The following is an 8,678-nucleotide window of genomic DNA, read 5'->3' on the forward strand; positions in this document are numbered from 1 at the left end:
TAAAAAAAAAAAAAAAAAAAAAAAAAAAAAAATATCTTCAACTAAATACGAATTGTAATCATTTGACGTATCGTTGAAAAAAGTAGATTAATTGAGGGTTGGAAAAATAAATCGCGGCCTCAAATAAAAACACATAGTAAAATAATATGAATAAAAAATTTCTTCTCAAGAGAGGAAACTATAGTGATGGGATCGTTGATATTTATTGAAGTTATTGAATCTTAATGAGATAAAAATCAAATGATTTGAAAATTTTTTCTAACTCAAAAAAAAATGCAAAATATGAATTTCTGTAGGCGGATGCGAACCTTGTACCCTTAGCGTGAAAGACACAAGTGTTACTGATTCGACAACTGTTCGTCGCTTTCGTCGCATGATAAAATTAGCAATTTAAGCTAAATCAAATTTAAAAGTTAATTTTTCGACTTTAAAAAAACAAAAAAATTTAAATAAGTTTAATTTCTTATGTCTTAGGAACTTTATTCTATGTCAATTAAATTATATAATATTCATAAAAGTCAGCGTATTGCCCTTATAAGATTTTTAAAATAATATAAAATACAAAATCCCGAATTTTAACACAAAAATAGCATACAAAATTGCATTATTTAAATAGTATAATATTTAAATTGTACACTAGTAGGATAATATAGAAAGAGCTGGTTCCCCCGCCACACCCACTCACCATCCTACCTGTGGTGGTGGAGGAAGTGTACGGGGGGGATTAAATCCAACATAAACTAACCTAATGTAATGGAAGGAGGAACGACGAATTCTTACGTAAACTAACCTAATATGAGGAGAGAGAGGATGAAACCCAACGTAAACGTTTTCTAAGAATTTTATCTTTGACTACCAGACGCTTAGGTAATCATATTTCCATCATCAAAAGTATCATTACATTATAATGCTCATACGCGACTCATTTTGCGCCGCCCTTACAACTTTACAAGCGCCTCACTAATCTCATTATAAGCCTCCTGTTCTTATCAAAATAAAAAATCGTAAGGTGTGTGTTGGTAATCAGTGAAACAATTTGATAACAATTAATTTAATATAGCGCCACCATCAACATTTAAATTAGCAAACCTCGCCTCATCCACTCACCCACCTTTCAGTGTCGGTGGATGACATGTAGGGGGTGGAGGATGAAATCCAACGTAAACTAACCTAAGGCGAAATATGTTAAAGATATTCTATCGAGCGTATAAAAGTCTAATACATAAAAACACACACAAGAGGATGATGGTCCCACAATACCATTTGAAACACTCCTCCAAGGTTGATAGAGTTATCAGGTTTTTTTTTTACTTTAAAATAGGGTAAACTCTATATTTTAGTCGATTTTGTATACTTTATGAGCCAACCACGGGGTTGGTACTGCGACTGCAAGGAGTGGTGGTGACCAAGCCACTTCCACCGGTGAAATAGCCGGGAGGTTATTGGCAATGGACAGCTTGGATCTTGGAACGGAATTGACGTCGGCCACTTTCCTGGATGCGTCTCCAAAACCCTACATATTGGAGAGATTGCGGAGCGCGTCTAGGGGTGGTTCTACTAGGGTGGGACCTTTGGGTCAGACCATTGGGGTAGGCAGTGTGGTGGAGGTGGCGAATCCTTTTTTAATAAGACGGATTCGGCGAACGCCTGGACGAGCCTCCACGCCTCCCGACTACTCAACATTAGGTCCACCATGGACCTGACTCAGAACGCGGACCCTAGTCGAGACTCCAAAGAGTCCCGCTCCTGGGTCCACGCCTCGCACCGGAAGATGGTGTGCAGAGCGCTATCAGCCTCTACCGGGCGATCCGAACAGTGGTCGCACGTCGGCGCGGCTGCTTTACGAATACGGTGTAAGTACTCGTTAAAGCAGCCGTAGCCGGACATCACTTGGGTAAGATGATAAGTCATCTCCCCGTGAGTCCGGTCCACCCACCTGCCCAGCCGATCGGGTCCTATGAGGGACCTGGTCCACTCGCTTCTCGTCGTTTCCTCCAAAAGGCGAGTACGCCACCGGAGCATGGTCATCCGCCTGAGCGCTAGCCGGTCCTCGGGTTCGAGGGACCGGTTGCGTTCTCGGCGGAGCTCATGCCCGGCAGCGCGTTCCTCGGCGAGCAGGTCGGCGGGCGGCAGTGACGACAGGATACCCGCCGCCACTCCGGACACCGTTCGGTACGCCGAAACTGTCCGGATCGCCGCCCGCCTCTGCACCCTGAGCAGTAATTTGCTAATACATAATTTGAGTATTAAACTATTTATTAAATACATTTTATAGAGAATGAACCCATCTTGCCATAGAACTTTCTCAACAAAAAAATTATTTCGCAAAAGAATCTCGTGGGAGTGTACAACAAAAAAGTTATGCTCCAGATGTCACATTAGAGAAAAACATAGGAAAACAATTGCATATAATTACCACATCACTAAACACCTCTTCGATTGGCGCAGGTATGTGACAGATTAATTAAAAAAAAACCTATAGCTTTTCTCTCGTTAAAAATAGCTGACAATGCACAATATGATGTAGAATATGACATGCGACAATGGTATAATGCTATTTTCAGACCGAATATACCGTCCGATGATGGCCACATAGGATGGGAAAACGGTCTTATTAGCAGAAGTATTACTAAAAAAGTCGAAACTCGCAAAAAATTTCGAATTCCTACAAAGAATTATTGGTACCATTTAATTTTTTTAATACTCATTAAAGAAGTAAACTTTAATTTTTCAGATTTAAGTACTTTAAACAAATACAATCTATTTTCAGACAAAAAAAGAACTTCCTCTAAAGATCCTTGGGCACATATTTATCAGTCCAGCTTAGAAATAATTAATAGTCAAAATGAATGGGTATATGATAAAGAAACAGATTACAAAAATGTAATTCGTGAATATGATCTCATAACTGTAAATAAATAAATTTATATCTTTTGATCTATGTGCAACTTTCACGGAGTGCATTAACCACGTAAAAACACTTTTTTAGCCTAATGAATTTGAATACATTTCATATTGGTATCCTTTTGATTCACAAAAAAAAAAGATAATTTTTACAAAATATAAATACAATTTAACATAATTACACTATTACTTATTTATTTATTTTTTTTTCCTTTTCTTCTCACCTCTGTTAATATTCAATTCAATTAAAAAAAAAACAAACCAATTTATCACCTCCTTACTTTAACTTTATATTTACTAATTTTCTTCATAATGTATCGTTCCTATAGCTCTGAAAACAGCTATTATTATAATCACTTAAAGATTATTTAAAATACTCTACTCAATAATAGTGTAAAAGACGTTATTTCATAAAATAGATACATATTTTTAATTTAATATTGTATAAAATTAGGATAAAATGATTCTATTACTGACGATTGTATTTTCAACAATGTTTATTAAGACTCACTCATTCATTGGATACGACTGCTCCATTGAATATTTAAACATAACGTCATTCAGTAGTCTTTCAGTAGAAGAATGCGAGAAGCCTCAACCATCAAAAACTACAACTATAGACAGAATAAAATTACTACAGAAAACCGAATCACATAGCATTTATTTCAAAACTTGTCTCATAACAATAGATTACTTAATTTTTAAATGTGCTACATTTAGTGATCTGCAAGCTTTACCTGGTGGATATTATTCAGATGTTTCCGAATTAGGGACTGCACGATGCCATGAAATTCACAAAAAAACTAATCTATCAATTACCATCAGGAGGAGTAATACACAACTTAAAAATCAATCACACTACCCTAACCTCTCACACTATTGCTGGATCTATTGATCACAAAGGAAACTGTGAAAGCACCACATTTATTAATAATAGAGGTACTTTTCACAAATCAATAGTACAAGCAAAATTTCAATTTACACTAACTGACAGATACGCCACAGCAAATTATAGAGAAAATTCCATAATTCTACCTCATGGTGCAAGATTCACATTATCTGAAGCTTATGGTCTTGATTCGTCCAAAGGAGAAATCATATGGGCACAAACTCTCAAGACTTCAATCTAGAGTATGATGTATTATATGATGGTCCTGCTTCAGTAATATCGGCATCATCTTTCTCAAACCCTTCGGAAATAACTAAAACATTTCTAGTTGAAACAGAAGGAATTGCCTTTGCTTTAAAATATATAAAAAATGCTGATGCGTGTGGAATACCGGTAGTTCAAACTGAACACCCTCAACTTTACATTATCACTCAATCAAGACACATGAACTCATTCAATTTAAAAACTATATCACCTTAACTAACAGATCTAATATCCTATGTAAATATAAAATTTGTTTGGATCGAATACCGCATTTCCAGATCTCTAAATGATTTATATAATGACATAACAATGAAACAATGTAACATAGAACGAAAATTATTATTACAGAAATTATCATTAGCCTCATACAGTCTCACAGAATTCGCATTTACAATGTGTGAATCTCCTGGTTGCATGGCAATATCTAGTGGAGAAATCATTTACCTAATGAAATGCAAACCAGTCATGATAGAATTAGCAAAGAAGGACACTTGTTTTCATGAACTACCAGTAATACATCAAAACCAATCATATTTCATGGCACCAAAATCACATATTCTACAAAAATATGCAGCTGACATAACTTGCAACATTAGACTACCATCTGCATATTCTTTGAACGGAGATTGGTTTGGATAAAATTCACACCTAATAGAAGTAAAAACACCCCAAATTCTCAAACCAGAAACAAAATTTACATGGAATTATAAATCACCCGAATACTTAATGTCTGCGGGTATTTATAATCGTGATGTAATGAAAGCATTACAAAAACACTTAATGTTTTCACAAGAACTTACAGCTATTCAAAACAACATTGTACATCAAACACTAGGTTATGAACTAACCAATCAAATACATTTTCACAAGCTTATAGATCCATCAGTTATAAGCTCAATGGTAGAAGATAAATTACATCAAATGTGGGGATGGTTTACGTATTAGATTAATTTTTGGTATCTTTAATAATATAACTCATTATTTTATGCATAAAAATCATCAACAACATTATAACAGCAATAATATTGAATTAAACAATATAAGCACTGGAAATAATGGTAAAAATCAATCTCAAATTAAAACTCTTTCTTATATTTATCCAGATCTTAACCAAACCATACCACGTGATGTCTGATGGAATTCTTGATATTCCAATTATTAACTACAAATCTCCTCAATATAAAGAGAAACCAATTCCGACTCAGTACAATGAAAATATCCAGCATGACACTACTAAATTCTACGTTTGGCGTTACGGACAAACTGTATACTTATTTCCAAAGACAATAATAAAAAAAAGAAAAACATTCAAAAACCAAAAACGTAATATTAAAAAAAAAAAAATTAATTTTATGATTATCAATTATCTTGTTCACATATCTACAATACCTTTATTACTCATTATATTTATTTATTATATTAGAATCCTCTATGTTATTAATAGCACATTAACTAATAATTTTTAAATTCTTATATTATACTCGATTAACACTAAAATTATTTATATTTTCGTCATAATATTTATTATTTACTCTAAAATTTAATATTTATATTTTCTAGGTACCATTTACGTAATATCTCTACACTTGACACTCTTATTATATATTTTATATATTGTACCATCATTTTACTATTACTATATATTAGTAATATATATTTACATTATAACTCAATGTAAAATTACTTATCCTTTCTTATATTACTTTTATTTTATTACAATTTAATTTACTTAACACGCATACATACATAATTACATTATATTCAAATCATTTTTTTTAATTTTGTTCAATCTTATATTTCTACTATATATTAGTTGTGAGGACACAACACTTAAAAAAATTAGGGCGGATGTCGTGATATGCTTAATACTTTGCATTACACATCTCACAATTATCAATGAAAAATGTATAATCTGTATTTTAAACAACTTGTAAACAAACAAATAATTTATCTGTCATAACAAATATGCTGTTCAATATAATTTGTTATTATTTATATATATGTCAACTCATCTATTGTCAACTATATTATCTAATATAATTATCATGTGATGTATACTTTGAAACAATAAAATATAATCATGAATAGCACAAACGGCAATATCCCTGGATATGGGGGTACCTTTTTAGTACTATAAAAAGCACTGATATCCATTGAGAAACCAGCTAGTTCGTTCTTACGAACTACTCCTGCTCCTACATTTTGATCACGGACACGTGCTGCCGTTTGATTTATTTTATTGTGTATACCTTATTTGTGTTTAAAACTTATTTTAGTCTATAAAGACATTATTACCATAAATAAATAATATTGAGCAAAAATTGGCATTTCTGGTAAATACTTCATTTATCTTCTTGAACATTACAGAATACGAAGGTAAGTCAATTTATATCATCCCATTTATTTAGAGTTAATAATCTGAGTAAAGAACGATAAAGCAATAGATCTATAATTCCTTTTAACATCAAGAGTAATTTTGCTAGTTTGTTCACACCTACTACATATACACATTACAGGGTCTCGAGGGTCGGATTACCACCCCGTGCCTAAAAAGAGTTTAAAAATCTAATGCTTATCTGATTATATTAATAGACACTTCGACTGGGTATACGAGGGTCGGATTACCGCCCCGTTACCTCAGTGTCCTATTAAAGGTCTTTACAAATTTATTAGCTCATATTCCTCAATAAAGAGGACATACATTTATTTCTTCATATCTACTTGTCTTTATTGTTCTAAACCCTCGAACCATATGATCCCGATAGAACCACAACATCAGGTTCTCACCTTATACAAAAACCCAAGACCCCATCATTCATTTTCATTATTTTTATTATTATCATTATTTTTATTTTATTAATTTTTGTTATTTTTGAATTACAACATGTGAATTATAGACGGCGTGGGCCGCCCTGAAGCAATACCTCGCGGTAGTTCCAGAGCGGTCCACATTATACCGGGTTTGGAAAAAAAAAAAAGACCGTCTGAGACGACGCATCCTGTTTGGTCGCCGGGGTACCAGGACCAGTAGCCGGCAACTCCCGCTCCGGTGTGCGCGTCAGTTGGAGATTGACGAGGGCCCTTGCCATCTTCACCACGCGACGATGCGGGGAGTACACCTCCATGACGTCCTCGAGCTGACCCGCCTGCTCTCTGGCCAGGTCCAATCCCGCCGACAGCACCTCGTCGGACCGGCCAATCACCCTATTTGGTGACCCGTCGGCGTTGTACAAATCAATTACCGTCAGGGCCACCAGCTTGGGCTTTTTAGCCAGTACCGGCGCAGGCGTCGCCGGCATGGGGACCGCTGCACTGGGCGGTGTAACCTCCATTGTGATAGTAACAGGACACCCCCCACCAACCGCCGGCACTGGGGCATCCGAATCCCTTGAGGCAATAACTTTAACTCCGTTTGTTGCCATTATCATAAAATATAATATTTATTTATTTATTTATTTATTTGAATAAACGCCTGATATGCTCAAGTACAGGTTAACATAGTTTACAAAATAATTGTGATATAAATATTTAGGGGAGGTACATAAGATCAATTATGCAAAAATGTATGAATAAAAATGAATATTATTTGGACAGATTAATAATTTAAATAATAACGTTTTAGATTTGATAGATTATCAAAAAAGAAATCAAAGTTTGATGTATTACCTAATGTTAAAATTCTATTAAGTGGATTATTTTTACCATAGTTTGTGCGGTGTAATTTAATATGGAAAGTAAAGCATGACCGTGTATTATATTGGGGTACGTGAAATGATACACGATCTAGGAGAGGAGGGCAGGAGATGGTACCATTAATTAGTTTAAATAAGAAAGATGTGTCTAACATATTACGACGGGCTAAAAGAGAATCAAATTTTAGGTTAAATTGTAAACTTTGTACTGAAGTATCATCAATATAATATGATTTGAGGGGGCTGCTCTTCTCAGGGGAGCCATTCCCTCCGGCCAGTGAGCGGCTAACTTCACTGGTTGCGTAGCCGTTTATCTCCGTTCACACCCAAACGCTACCGCTTATTCGTCCATATAGGCTTATTTCACGGCTATTCTGTATATCTACAGGATTAACAAGAGTCTGGGCGGCTCGCTGTCCACGACCGCTTATTCATCAGTCCAAATGAATGGACCGTTTATTTCGCGGCTAACCTGCATATCTGCAGGCCGTTCCTCTATCCGCAAACTGAAGACGCGCCCGATTCCCCGAGCTAGGGACACTGCGCTCGTGCCGACATTTCGTAGCCCTGTAGAGCCCAAACACACCGACACAGTAGCACAGCGAAACGAGCTATATTACCCTCCTAGTGTGGAATAAAATTTGGCCATTTTTAGAAAAATTCTACAAGGATTGTCTATTACCAGAGATAATTGACTCTCGTTTTAACAAAGGACTTCCTATAAGAACAGGCTTGTAAAATTTAAATATTATACTATTTAACTAATGTAATTTTGTAAAATGAATTCTTATAGTTCAAATTAGTTTTTAATACGCTTATATTAGTTTCACCTGTATTTATGTATGTATGTATGTATGTTTGTAACTCTCCAAGCGCCACGCGTTATCGCATATCCCGTCGTCTATGGCCTTGAGACTAGACTGTCATAA

Source organism: Daktulosphaira vitifoliae, unplaced genomic scaffold (assembly GCF_025091365.1).
Source record: "Daktulosphaira vitifoliae isolate Bord-2020 unplaced genomic scaffold, ASM2509136v1 Scaffold_4, whole genome shotgun sequence".
Classification (NCBI taxonomy): domain Eukaryota; kingdom Metazoa; phylum Arthropoda; class Insecta; order Hemiptera; family Phylloxeridae; genus Daktulosphaira; species Daktulosphaira vitifoliae.